Genomic DNA, 14,591 nt, shown 5'->3' with positions numbered 1-14,591 from the left:
CAGATGTGAAGAAAACAGTCGAAATGAAAGTATGCACTTTGGGGTCATACCACCTGGTTCCAGTCATGATATGCCTGTCAAGTTGCCCTCTAAGTTGCCGTATTTATGCTCATAGAATGCGGCTGGAAGCTTTGGTCAGCAAAGAGTCTTTTGGCAGGGGAAGTGGCGACTACCGAAACTCATAATTAGTCTAATAAATGACGGCGGAACATCCCGCCATTGGGACATCTACAACACCCTCTTCGAGATTCAGGGAGCATTACAAAAGTAGATTTGGGAAGCCCGTAAGAGCTAGCAGAAGTGGGGTAGGGTGGTATGGAATGGTAACTTCCAGGCACAGCGCGGATGTTGCACACTCGAACCTACAGCAGCTATGAGAGCTTCACAAAGTTGGATCTGCTAACACCCCAAAGTGGAAGCGGGAGAATCTCGTCAGGCTCCACACCTTTAGCAGATTAACAGTTGATAGGAGACGCAGAGACATTTTCTTCAGTGGCATAACCACCAGCTATGCGTATGCACTCTTGGAAACGAACTCCCGCCCACATTCCCATAAACAACCCTAAAGAACACATACAGTCTCTCACACGTTTGGGGGGAGGGCAGGGCGCAAAGACACAAAAGTACAAGGGTGGCTAGTTAAAAATAAGACATTTTCAGGAGCAGAAGGACAAGAGAAAAGATAACGGGTGGCAAAAACTGATCAAAGTAGCACATTTATGTGTGAACGTGTGGCAGTAAAGACCTGTTTTGGGGAAATTAAACACATTTAAAATCCTTTGATAAGAACGTTTGGTTCCTCTACCCTGTCTTGTGCCTCAGTTTTCTAGTCTAAAGTGTGGGGTACCCATCACTCATCCGTTGTAAAGTCACTACAAGAATGAAGGAAAATTTTACATGGAGCAACCCTGAAGCACCATCAGGCATTGTCACTCTGCAGACTCAGCCTTGCTCACATCTGATTGGTTTCTTTTCCCCAAAGAAGCTAGAAGACAAATTCTCAGGTAAGGTTTCTCCATGCTCTACATACATCCATCAAGTAAAATCCTTGGCTGTGATTTAGTTGGAAACAAGATCCCGATTGCTTTTTCAAGAACATGTGCAAAGCCCTGTTATAAAACAAGGGTGTTTAACACTCCTAACAGGCAGAGACGCCCTTTCTCCCACTGATGTTGCAAGATCTTGATTTTCATCCGTCCCAGGGAGCAATGAAGAGCCGGCATCCAGGGAGCACAGCAAAAGCAATAAATTCTCCTGCAGAACAAAGAAACCGGTTCTAAGTCCAGCTCCTGGAACATCCATGCACGCTGGCCAGCATGTCTGCAGCTGCACAAAATGTCTGACCTCTGAGAGTACCTTGGTTTTTTCACAACATTAACCAATTAATTCACTGTTACTCAGACCATTTCCAGCCAGCCCACCCTTCTTACAACCAACCAGACTGCACCAACTCAAGTTCTAACTCAACTCCTCACATGTTCGACCCTGCCCCTTGGATGGACTCCACACTTCCCCATTTTCTGAGTGTTTAGGGGCTCAGTTTCCACCACAGTGGGCCCCTGTGTATGCTTAGCGATCCAGAATGGTGCAGGGAAACTACAGGACTTTGACATCTGGCAGAAGTAAGGTTGAATTCCAACTCTGTCATTAGCAAGCTGTGACCTTGGGCAAGTTATTCAATAATTTCCTCCAGCATGGAGTGAATAAGCACATTGCCTTGGAGAGTTGTTGGGAGGACTAAATCATGTAAGCAGACTGCTCAGTTCTGTGTTTGACACATGCTATGAGACCTATTATTCTTAGTTTTACTTCTACTTTCTGGTAGTTGTACATAATTCTTCTCTTATAAAACCCAAATTACACATCCCCGGAGAACAGAAACTGAGTTCTATGGGTTTTTTAATCTCATAAAAGCGTCTAGCACAGGCTGATTACATATTAGTCAATAATGGTTCCTGAAATTATTGGAATGTTTACATAACGCCAAGGGCAAAGGTGAGAGAGACACATGAGTCAAAATTAAGAGTCGGCACAGCATCACACATCTGAAGTGATTCTTCAGATACTCATGTTTGACTCAGAGTCCCTCCATTATGGTAACCATGGTAAAGTTCCACGACCTTTCTAAGTGGCTACTTGGCAACATTCAGCCCACTTATCCAGAATGTTCTGAGGGCCAATGACCAAGGAAGGTCATCATATTACCACTTAGCGAGAGAGCATCTTCCATTGGTGACAAGATACAAAGTCGCAGAACCTGAGACCGGCTGGATGGTTTGAACATTAGCCATACCCAGGAAAGGAAGGAAGAGGAGAGCTATTTCTCTTGGTAGCTACCCAATCCCAGAGCAGTGTAAGGGTTAGAAAACCTTTGACAGAGTTGCATCTTCTTATCCTGAGATGACCAAGTGATGACTGGGGATCAATTTGTACTTCCCAAGGCTGTTCAGAGCCAACGTAACATAGTCTCTAAACATACAAATTCGTGTCAATTATCCTTGTGTGGCCAAATAAAATACCTAAAATAGCACAGGCATTTAAGGCACATAAAGTCTAGGCACTTGCCCAGAAACACCCTTCACTGGATTAACTACATTACAGGGAATAAAAACACAGAGAACTCAAAATCCTTATAGCCTTGAGGAATACCGAGCTCTATGTCCCCACAAATCCCATGCTTGAAACTGTGTAATGATATCACGTTGGTTTAATTTACTTGTTCTTGCTGCTGGTCTGAAGAAGTAGTTAAGTGCTGGACAACAGGGAGTTGGAAAGATACAAAGAGCTTTCTCCTGATAGTTTCACTTTTATAAAAGAGCATAGCATGTCAGAGCTACTCTGTCTAAACAGTTTACTTCCATCAAACGTGTGACCGTGGTGTAGGTTGAATACCCTACCATGTGGCAGGACAGAAAGCCAGCTTGTAAGCTCCCAAAACCATACCTTTCAGGGCGCTAATTATGTGAGCAGGGTGGACAAGCCTCAAAGCTCAGAAGCAGTGTCCTATCAGAACATGAACTTGGATCATAGAGCCAAGGAGTGACTTACCCTGTACTACCTGCTGAGATCTAGCTGGTAGTTCAGTTACCTACATTTATGTGTAAAACCATATCATACCAACAAAACAGCCTGCAGAAGTCTTTTTCATATGTGTGCCCTTTGTTTTATGTATAAGAATAGATGATATTATTTAAATTTGTTTTTATAAAAGATGTGAATAAAATTTCCCAACTCTGGCACTGTGCTTCCCGGAATGGCAGCCCTGCTGAAAGAAGCCCAGCAGTGCTGTCCCTTACACATCTGTGCATTCCAGCTGTGCACATCCCTCACCATTTCAGCCTATTGCCTAACGTGGTAGTGATTTATCATGGTGCTCACATCAGTTTCTCTTGTAAATAGAGATATACCTTCTCTAGCTATGTCTCAACCAAGAATGAATGCAAAGCTACAAGATAGATCACTTCAGGAAAGTTAAAGGAGACCATTTTCCTTTGAGATGAAAACTAAATAATATACAATAACATACAATTACAAATGGAGTATATATATATATGCATATATAAATATAACGACCTCCCAATTAGTCTGTCAATCTATCATCATCATCCTTCAATCACAGCTTCTCAAAGAAAAATTAAAAGAGTATTAAGTTTGATAGAATTTCAGAATTCAGTCATTAATGGAACTGTGTGACATAATCTAAATAGACTCTATTGAACAAACAAAATGCTCTCTTTAAAAAGAGAGAGAGGAAAGATATGAAGGAAGAAAGATGGAAGGAAGGGAAGAAAGGAAGGAAGGAAGGGGACGGGAAGGAAAAGGAAGGGAAGGAGAGACAAAATATCTACCATAAAAACCCAAAGGGTTTTTGCATTCTCACTAAAAATGTGTCTGAAATCTAAAGTTGCTTTTACTTGTGTTAAGTGATGTTGGCAATACAAAGAGAAGCAACCACAGTTTGTAATCTTTCAGAAGACCTAGAGGGCAGGGTTTAGAACAAATATGTTAGAGCTGCCAATACTGGAAGAAAGGTTAACCCTCTGGGGGATGGTTGCTCTCATTGGAATCATTTTAAAGCTTTCTCAGAAGATGAGCAATGCCAAGCCTAAATTACAGTTAACTGAACTGTGGTAGAGACGTCCGATGCAAAGGGGAGGTGTGATGTGATAAACCTGTGTCTGGATGCCAATCTACCACTTGCAATAAGTGTCACCCTGAAGAGATTTCTGGGTTGGTTGCTGCTACTGTTTGTTTCTGTGTTTTAAATTCTCATTTACAAATCTAATGACTTTTCCTTCAGAGAGTGGATACGAAGATGGCAAGAGGAAACAGCGTGGTGAATTAATTGGCCGTTAGAGGAATTCCAGGCTGCGACGGTTTGTCCTCCCTGGATGTGATAAAGACACCCACCATGGCCTGGGACATGTTTTCTTTGACAGACAGGTGTACCTTACCCTGGTTTTCCATCTCTTTAAGCTGTTCAGTCACAGTGGTTTTAGCCTGGTGATAACACATTTACCTAACATATGTAAATCCTGAATCTTGATCATCAGACTACAACAACAACAACAACAAAACCTTTTCTCAAACTTTTCACAGCATTTAAACACACTAGAGGAGAGACTATTCTTTTTTCTTCTTTTTTTTCTGGCAGATGCCTAGGTTTGAACTATTTTAAGCTTTGTGGGTTTTTGGGACTTTGCCATGATAACTCAACTCTGCCTGCCATTGTACTGTTGAAGTAGCCATAAATAATATGTAAATGAATATGTGAATGCATAAGGCTGAGTTACATTAAAGTTTTATTTAAGTAATCACACAGTGGGTCCAAAGGACATAGTTTGTCAATTTCTTTTAAAAGATGTTGTTTTAATTTTTCATTTTATTTTTTAAATGTTTATGTTAACTTAGCCTTTCTTTGACATGCTAATTTTGCTGACAAACTGCACATGTCCATGATCTTCCTATGACCACAATCACTTGAAGCTTTTGGGTGGGTCTCATATTTCTGTATTATTATCCTCAACTATACCTGGAAAATCATAATAAGCCTACAGAATGCTGGAAGATATATTTACATTTTATTGGAATTTCATGTTGCTAATTCTGCCACTTTGGCTTTGTAGCTGTCTCTTGCTCTTTCCTTTTCTGTCTATATTTGAAAGTCAGTTCTCACTTTGCCACACTTTTATGATTGTCCTCTTTTTTATTTAAAAATCACTTATAGATATTACAGAACCTCTGAAAAAGTCAACACACACCTTATAAGAACAAAGACATTCCATGAACACAACATCCATTATCACGTCTAAGGAATTTAATGGATTTGTATGCAATTATATTATCAAAATATAGCCTACATTTAATTTTTTCACTTGCAAATACACCAATGTAAAAACTCTGTGATTTCTTCTTGACAACCCAAGATTTTGGATTTTATTTGGGTTTTGTGTCTTTAGCTTTCTTTAATATAGAAAAAGTTCTATCTTGCTGTTGGCTTTCAATGACAACTGAAAGAAGTCAATGCCTCTGATTCAATAGAGTGTCTCCCAGTCTGAATCTGCCATTGCACCCAGATTAAGATAGCAGGTAGGTCAAGCCTACCTGTGGGACACTCTACACACGTTTGATTTGCTGTCTCCTAAAAAAAACACAAACTGCAAAGGAATGTTGAACTTTCTTAGTAGTTTTGTTGTCAGTATCACTGTTGGAAAGGTAATTATAAACATAATTTTTATTCTGTAGATTCAGCAAGATGAATAAGTTTGTTAACATGTTGAAATACATGTCTTACATATTGGGGGATGCAGATATGATTAAGGAAAGGTGAAGAAACTCTTTGTGTTGCCACTTTGAATGAAAGCTTAAATATGAATGCTGTTCTCCTTCATTTCAAAATCATATGAGAGCCAGATTTTTAAAAGACAATCTCTACAAAACAAGGAGGAGGAGGAGGAGGAGAAGCAGGAGGAGGAGAAGGAGGAGGAGGGAGAAGGAGAAAAAGGAGGAGGAGGAGGAGGAGGAGGAGAAGGAGAAGAAGAAGAAGAAGAAGAAGAAGAAGAAGAAGAACAACAACAACAACAACAACAACAACAACAACAACAACAACAACCAGGGATTCCTATAGAAATAGGAATAAAATACTGTAGATGCTGAAGTAGCTTGTGACTCTAGAACTGGCAGTGGGGTTGGAAGGGCTGCAAGAAAGGGACCCGTTAAATCACCAGGGAAGTCTGTATGGTGAGAGTGACATTTGTCAGAATCAGAGTTTGGGGAGAGCAAATATGATAATGACAGTTATCAATTAAAATATATAAAATATGAAAATACACTGTAGGGGAATTAAGAAACAAAAGAACTACATATGGAAGTCTGAACTCATGTCTCCTTCTGCCCCAACCTGCCTTTATAACAGATTCCCCAGTGCATCCGTTGCCCTCCAAAGTTTGGTAATGACTATTTGATGCTAATCACAAGCTCTTTATTCTATGTGAGGTAATGAAATGTTAAACATCTGTGAAGAAATTAATAACATAAATACACAAAAAGTCGAGATTCTTACCAGCCAAGAACAGTTTGTTTCCTTCTTTAAAATACTTCTGAAAGTGTTTGCTTGTCTGGTTTTGCTGTCCTCCAGCATTCACCATCCTGTTCTGCCTTGTTCTAGGCAACCTCTCACTATGTGGTCCCACCATGCCCTCCTGTAGTGCAACATACTTCTATCAGTGGCAGCAGGGGAAGGAATCTGTCTTGGGTTTCTTTCTGGTAGGTGACTTTTGTTTGCCATGATTTTCTTTGTCCCTTCACCAGCAGGTTAGACTTCCAGGCAGTAGATTCCTTCTTAGAACTTAGTCAAATGTCCCCTTATGTAAAAACAATGTCTGGTGATACATCAGGAAGCCTTGATTTTTCATTTCACACAGTTGACTTTTATCTTTTTCCTCTTAGATGACCACAGTTGACAGTTACCTGGAGATATTGTCCTAGAATGCTAGTTCATTTATGGTTAGAAGCAATAAAATACTAAGCATATAGTTAAAAGTTTCTCTACTCCTTCATTCAGCATATCTGGCTTGGTGCCATATCATGGTAAAGAACCTTTTCAAATGTCTCTTGAGTTTGGGTTTTCCTTTTATCATTAGACAGTAAGTGATATTGATTGTGGAATTTCTGACATGATCACATTTGACTCTAAACAAGCAATATTTTTAAAATCTGAACAACTATACCAAATGCCCAATACAAGATTACTTATAAAGAACAAGTCTGTTTTTCACAATTCTGGAGGCTGGGAAGTCCAAGGGTAAGGGTCTGTTATGTTTCCAAGATGGTTCCTTGTTGTTCAGATCTCCAAACAGGACAAACACAATGTCCCCACAGGATAGAGAAGAAATGCAGGAAAAACAACAACAACAACAAAAAGACCTTTGTAATTGTCCCTATCCTTGTAAGTTTGCACATTATATTCATTAAGGCTTCACCCCATTTCCCCAAACTCGTTTCTTTCGTATACACAAACTACATTCATGCTACCGTGATATCCCCCAATTTTGAACACCCTTCAGCATCTTCTTTCGTGTAAAAGCTCAAAATCTCACCTGAATTAGGTATGAGTAACACTCCACATGTGATTCAGACATGCATTAATTGGTCCACAGCTGAAGATGTGTGAGGTCAAGCAAGTGTTTGTTCCCAAACGCAATGATGAGCCACCCATACTACAGGCATTCACACCACAAAGGAGAAAAGAAGAAAGTAGTATAAGGTTCCAAGAGTGTCTAGAACTCAACAGGGCACACTTTTAATCTCAAAGATTTAGCAGGATCACCATTCAAACATACTAAGGTGGTTTTTAGTCTTAAAGGCTCCAGAAACCCCCATGCCCATATGATGGAGGGGGATGTCCTTCTGCATATGTGTTTCTCTTATTGGTCAATTAATAACACGCTGTTTGGCCAATACATGGAGGAAGACAGGTAGGAATAGACAAGAAGAATTCTGAGAAAGGTAAGCAAAGAAAGACTGAGGTGGAACACCATGTAGAGACCACAAAGATAGGACGCACCAGACATTCTCCAGTAAGATATGGCCATGTAGAAATACATAGATTAATAGTTACTGGCTGATAATTAAGACAGAGCTAGCCAATAAGAAGCCCTATCCATCGGCCAACAGTTTATAGTTAATATATATGTCTTTGTGAGTTTATTTGGGGCTAAAGGGTGGCAGGACCTGGCGGGAGAAGAAAACTCCAGCAGCACGCATGCATTCACAGTGCTTACCCATAACATCTCTCTGGGATTGGAGTCCAATGTCTGCAGCTCTCCCAGGCTGGAGTTTCGCATTCGCTCCATAGTCCTGGGGGACGGGGAGTCTAAGATGTGAAGCTCCATCAGAGTGACTCTATCCAGCAATGCTCTAGTGGGGACTCTGTGGTAGCCTCATTCACATGGCTGCACCAGATTGCCACTGTGCCTTCACCTCATACTGCCCATCCATATTAACATCTGTAACAAGTGGTACCTTGACCATGCTCCTGATGATCTCTTCAAAGCCACTTTGTTACATGACTAGACTAAACATTTTACAATCTTTAAGTTATCCTTGTCTTTTGATTATAAATTCCAGCTTCAGTTTATTTCTCTTTTCTTCCAGTTTACTAAACTCAGTCCAAAAAATCAATACATCCATCTTGTTACATTTTTGCTTAACTATTTCTTCTCTCCAGATATCCTAATTTATTAATCTTAGATCAAGTCAGCCAAGTTCTTGGCCAGTTGTAACTAGGATGACTGTCACTCCACCTTTCAATGCCCGGTCCTTCATTTTTCATAAAGGACCCTGATCAGCAGAGTTGCTCTTGCTTTCCAAATCTCTATCATATTTTTTTGAAGAAAGGGTCTCACTATGTAGCCCTGGATGGCCTAGAACTCACTTTGTTGATCAGACCTGGAACTTACAAAGAACCACCTACTTCTACCTTCTGAGTACTGAGATTGAAGACATTAAGCCAATCAATCAGCTTCCTAAAGATAACCTTAATTTTTTCTTTCTTTGCTTTGTTTTGCCTGCTTTCGTTTTTTGTTAGTTCAATGTGTTTTTGACAGTTTCACATGTGTACATAATGCACACTGACAACTCCCCCACCAGCTCCTGACTTAGTACCCATGTCTAAATGCCTTCTTCCCAAAGGGCGCTCCTTCACATCCAGATCTATTAGATCTGAGTGACAGTGAATTTCTGATCCTCCTGCCTCTACTTGCTAAGTGCTAGGATTGCGTGCTTATGCTACCAGGTCATAAGCAAGATGTCTGGGCATCACCTGTAAGCCAAGACCACGTGGAGATACACAGATTAATAGAAATGGTTTTGTAATTAAAAGATACCTAGCCAATAAGAAGCCTGGGCCACCAACCAAACAGTTTACAATTAATATAAGCCTCTGTGTGTTTATTTGGGACTAAACAGCTGTGGAACTCGATGGGACATAAACTTTCATCAACAGTATCATGTGGTAACCAGATGAAAAATATCCATCTTAGAAACAGAGGTGACATCTTAGGGTCAGATATCAAAGCTGCCAATGGTTTCACTTTGGACTAGTTTGCCCACTTAGAAGGTTACTGATACTATTTGTGAAGCCTCCACCCATTTCTGAAAGGCCCCATTTCTTAAGCCTGCTACATTGGATCATAAATTTCAGCACAGAAATTTTGACAGGACACAAACATTCAACTCATAGCAGATACCTGAATGCCCTTATGTAGGCCCTCAATCTAAATGCTTCTTTGACACCACCAATTGCCAATTCCAACATTCCCTACAACATGACAGATCTAAAGTAAAACTCACTACCTCCCGGGAAACTCCATCACCATGGAGAACCTCTACATTCATTGTTCATGAGCATATTGTAAACTCTATGAGCATAAATTTTGAAAGTGAAACAAACCTAGAGACTAGACCTATACTTGAGCATTTGAACACCACTTCAAATACTTGCAAGAGTTGTAACTTGGCAACGTTCAACAATCTTGTCTGTAACATGAAAATGGCATCACTGACTCATATAGTAACTCACTCACACAGTATGTGTTATCTACACCAAGTTCAATCACGTCAAGGTTTAGTAAGTGGTGATTATGTTTTCCCTGGGATCCTCTCCAACAGGTTTTGTCCAACAAACTATCACAAACTGCTCAACGTGTTTAATTTCTCTCTTTTACTTTCATACAAACCCTGATTCTTAGCTACCCTATCTGGGCTATGCAGCAGTCTCAAGCACGGTCTTTCATTTTACTATGTATTTGCATTTCTATTATATGCAAGAAATCACAAGAAAGTCCTTCAGCCTTCCACATTCAATCATGTTTTATCACCAGTATTTGTTTGCCTCACCTGTTCCCTTGATTTCCAGAAGCGAAGGGTTTCCCAGAACTTAGATAAGTTCTGTAATGGGCTCCCAATCTATCTATGGTGAATGGTTAACATTTGGGTTATCTGAATCTTCTGGAACTTTCCATTAACGTCTCCAGAGTGTGGTTTGTTGTAAGTAATCAGCCAGGGACAGCAAGAATGTGGATCAAATGGCAGACAGAGGCCAGAAGGAGGAGATGAGAAATGCAAAAGACACTTTGTGTGAAGGCACAGTGATGGACTCGAGGCTCGGTGCTAGACGCGGAGACACTTTACATGTAGTCGTAGTGAAGGACTCCATAGTTCAGCACTGAGTTAACAGTGGGATGTTGTCTGGGAGGAAACGGTGCAGGAAGGAGTGGCTTGGGTGAGCTATAAACAGAAATAGGCTATCAGACTGGGGGGCAGCGGGGGAAGGAAGTGCTGTTTCTCATGGATTGAGGGAGGAGTACATGGAAATATCTTCCTATAGTGAAGATGATGAAGAAACGGTCCCTCTCATACAGAAACACTTCCCCCAGTGCAAAACATGCTGTAGTAATGTAATAACCGACTTAGAACATGAGAGAGAGTTTCACAACATCCTGAAATAGACTTTAAATTTTATCTCCTGTTACTTTGAAGATGAACTTGGGAGGACATGAACTTTCTTAGTCTTCCTGATCCTCTCGTATCTACTTAGACCACACTGATGAAGTTTCTAGTTTGTGTTGGAATATGATCCTTGTTGGGATTTTATACATCCACTGTTTTACCAATGTGTTTAGGGTCTTTAAAATGGAGTCTAACATCATTCTACAAGTTTACAGAAAGACAAAAGATACAACTATTAAGGAAAGGTGGGATGCTTTAAAATGTAATGCAAATTAAGATATTAATACAAAGATTGTTCTAATTATTGCTTGTTACAGACAAGGAAGCAAAAACAGAATTCAGTCAGAGGAAAAAGATGAATAATAAAGTATTTTATAATTATGCCTTGAGTTGTGCTGGGAAAATATATAACACTAGGAGCAATCATATAGTTCTCACTTGACTGGTTGGCTGAGGGTCTGGGTAGTGGACTTTCTAGTTTATCCAGGACCTGCCCAGGTGTATTAGGCATATGCAAGGAAGGGTGTCTCCAGATGCTCTTTAGATGATGATGGACCTATTAGCCAACTGGGGCATGCCAGAGGAGAACCTGTCCTGCCTCCTCTTCATGCGCCATAGCTTCCCTCATACCCCTGCTGTCTTCATACTTTATCTTTGAAATGTGCATCACTAACCCAGACTGAGAATTAGAATTTGGAAGCTAGCTGTCTTCACACCAATTCAATCTCAGCACCACGGCAACCTGTTCTCCCCACGTGTGTGCTGCGTGTAGATGTCTTCCTGTCTTGATCATCTGTGCTTCCCTGGGTGTGCTCGCCTCCGGCACCTGCCTGACATCTTCACAAAAGCAGGAACCCAGTGTTTAGTCAATATGTCCTTGCCAAGCTGGCTCCTTTTAGGGGAATGCATTTTGAAACCCCCTGTTCCTCTTTCACTCTTTTCCCTAATATGACCTCATAAATCACAGAGCACTGTAGTTCTTTCACTGTCTACCCTCTATCTACTCTCTGTTCTTTGGCACTTGTGCACACACATACACACACACACACAGAGACATGCATGCACACACGCACACACACATGCATGCATACACACACATGCATGCATACACACACACACACACACACACACAGACACACACGCGCACACACACATGCATGCATACACACATACACACAGGAATAGAAAAGAAAGAAAGAAATAAAACCCCTGAAGATGCTCACTATTATTCTTTAGAAAATAGTGTCAAATGTACAGAACGTTTCCAGTTCTGATTACTGGAGTGTGTTTTCTAATAAGTAGACATTTATGTGATAAGAAACACGATAGAACATTTGAAATCAGGTGCTACCCCTGTTGAAAACACATCATTCTTGATGTTCAAAAATGACAAACAGGGTCATCTATACCGCAATCCTCCTTGGTCCTACCTTGGAATCCGAATCCGGTCCATCTACTCCTCTCTTGTGTCTCTCTTTCTCCTTTGAGCTGTCACAGCCATGCTGCCCACCTTTTAGTCACTAGAACTAGACCAACCTGGCTCTCTCTCTCTCTCTCTCTCTCTCTCTCTCTCTCTCTCTCTCTCTCTCTCTCAATCATCCTACACCATCCTTTGCTTCTCCCTGGCAACCTGCTTGGGATCTTTGCAAGGCTCTCATTTCCATTCCCTTCCTCACACACCCTTGCTGTTTTCATGCTCTATCTCTGAAATGTGAATCTCCAGCCCAGCCCTGAGAATTGGAACCTGGAGGCTAGCTGCTTTCACACTCTCACTCACAGCATCACAGCAGCCCGATCTTTGTCCAAATCTCACCTCCTCCCAAAGGATCCGGGAGGTGATAACCTTTGCCTCCTCTCCACGGGCCTTTGCCCCTGTCACTCTTCTCTCTCCTACCTTGCTTCTACTCCACCCTTACCTCATAGCATTCGCCTCTATGTGGGATTCATGATTAGAGTCTGTCCCTACTCCCAGCTGGCCACTCACTATGGTAAAAGCTTCCCAAGGCAGGTCTCTGCCAGCTTTATTCCTCCAATAACCTGGCACCGGAACAGCAGCTGGAGCAGTGTGGGTGCCGCGAAGTCAATGGGTGACCCCTGCGCATTGGCCACATGCTGCTGCTCCGTCATGCATCCTTGGGTCCCTGAAACAGAGGACCGTGTGACTTACTCAAGTCTACAAGCACTTATCCTCTGGGTAAATGCACATCTCTGGGGAACAGGAATAGAGAAATCACACTTTAGGCTGGGTGGAAAATGGAAGTCGGAGTATAGGGGAGAAAGTAAAAACAGAACAAGGAAAAGCGCAGAGTGGACGAAACCGTGTTTCAGGGCGGGAATGCGGACCTTGATGGTCAATAATTAGACTTGACTTTGCTGCAAACTCACTCTGTAGCTTCGCGCTTCAAATGCCACTCCTAAGGTGACTAAGATGGGGATGTTCCTGCCCTTCCCAGTGGCCACTCTTTTTAAAATGAATGACCTATGACTGAGATCTGGAAGGTCTCAGGTTTGAAGACCTTGGTTCCATGAGTCTTCCTATGGGAAGGTGGTAGGACCTTTGCGGGGCCACTCACTGTATTGAGAGGGTCATCAAGCCACCCTGTCTAGTCCCTGAAGGGGGCATTGAGCCTCAGTCCCTTCCTTCTGCCTTTTTCTCACTGGCCATGAGGTGAGCAGCTTTGGTTCATATGTCAGGCCTCTCCGAACACTGGAAGCAAAAGAGCTAGAACCATGAAGTGTGACCTCAGAGCCTCAAGCCAAAATAAGCCTTGACTTTTAAGAAGCTGATTGTCTCAGGTGTTAGCTACAATGACAGAAAGCAACACGGGGGCACCATGGGGAGGGGATTTTCAGTCCCCATTGTGACTGTTGTGGAATTGCACTAGGCCCTTCTCACTGACAATGTCAGGGTAGGTGAGACTTACCTTTGAGAATCAGCGTTGATAAGAATTCAGACACGTGGCATTGTCTGAGTGATAAAGTTGGGCTTATAAACCTCAGCTAGCAAGACCACAGATTGTCACTGCTTTCAAGTGTCGCCATGTCTAAATAAAAAAATACCTATCCGCTGGAGGAGGGTAGGGTGCTGTCTATACTTGTGAAAAGAGAAAGGCCACAAGGAAATGACAGTTTTATCTCCCAGTGAAGGGCAGGGCCTTCACCTGGAAAGTTGTCCCTCCCTGGTGGAAAAAAAAAAGGACTCTATCTTCAGATGAACACTGGGGCTATAGCTGCTAGGCTGTATGTTTAACAGAGGAAAGACAATGGTTAAGTTTCAAGTCCTGTCAGGTACTTCACCTGTAAATGGAAGTCATCATTACAGAAATGGCCCTCGAATATGCCCAGAGGATTGGGTTAATATGTGCAAAGTGCTTAGGACAGGGACTGTAATTACAACCTCACTAGCAAAACCACACGCCTGCCTCAGGCCTCCTGCTATTCAGCATTTGTCACCTTCCATTCTGATGCAACTGTAAGCCAGGAATGTATTTTCTTCTCATATAGGTATGCCCACGCGGAAGAGACTGTGCTTAGCAGAGACTCACAGAAGGGTCCATCCTCGAGCCTGCCATTTCTAATGA

This window comes from Mesocricetus auratus, unplaced genomic scaffold (genome assembly GCF_017639785.1).
Source record: "Mesocricetus auratus isolate SY011 unplaced genomic scaffold, BCM_Maur_2.0 Super-Scaffold_100023, whole genome shotgun sequence".
Classification (NCBI taxonomy): Eukaryota; Metazoa; Chordata; class Mammalia; order Rodentia; family Cricetidae; genus Mesocricetus; species Mesocricetus auratus.
This window is presented reverse-complemented; position numbering follows the sequence as displayed.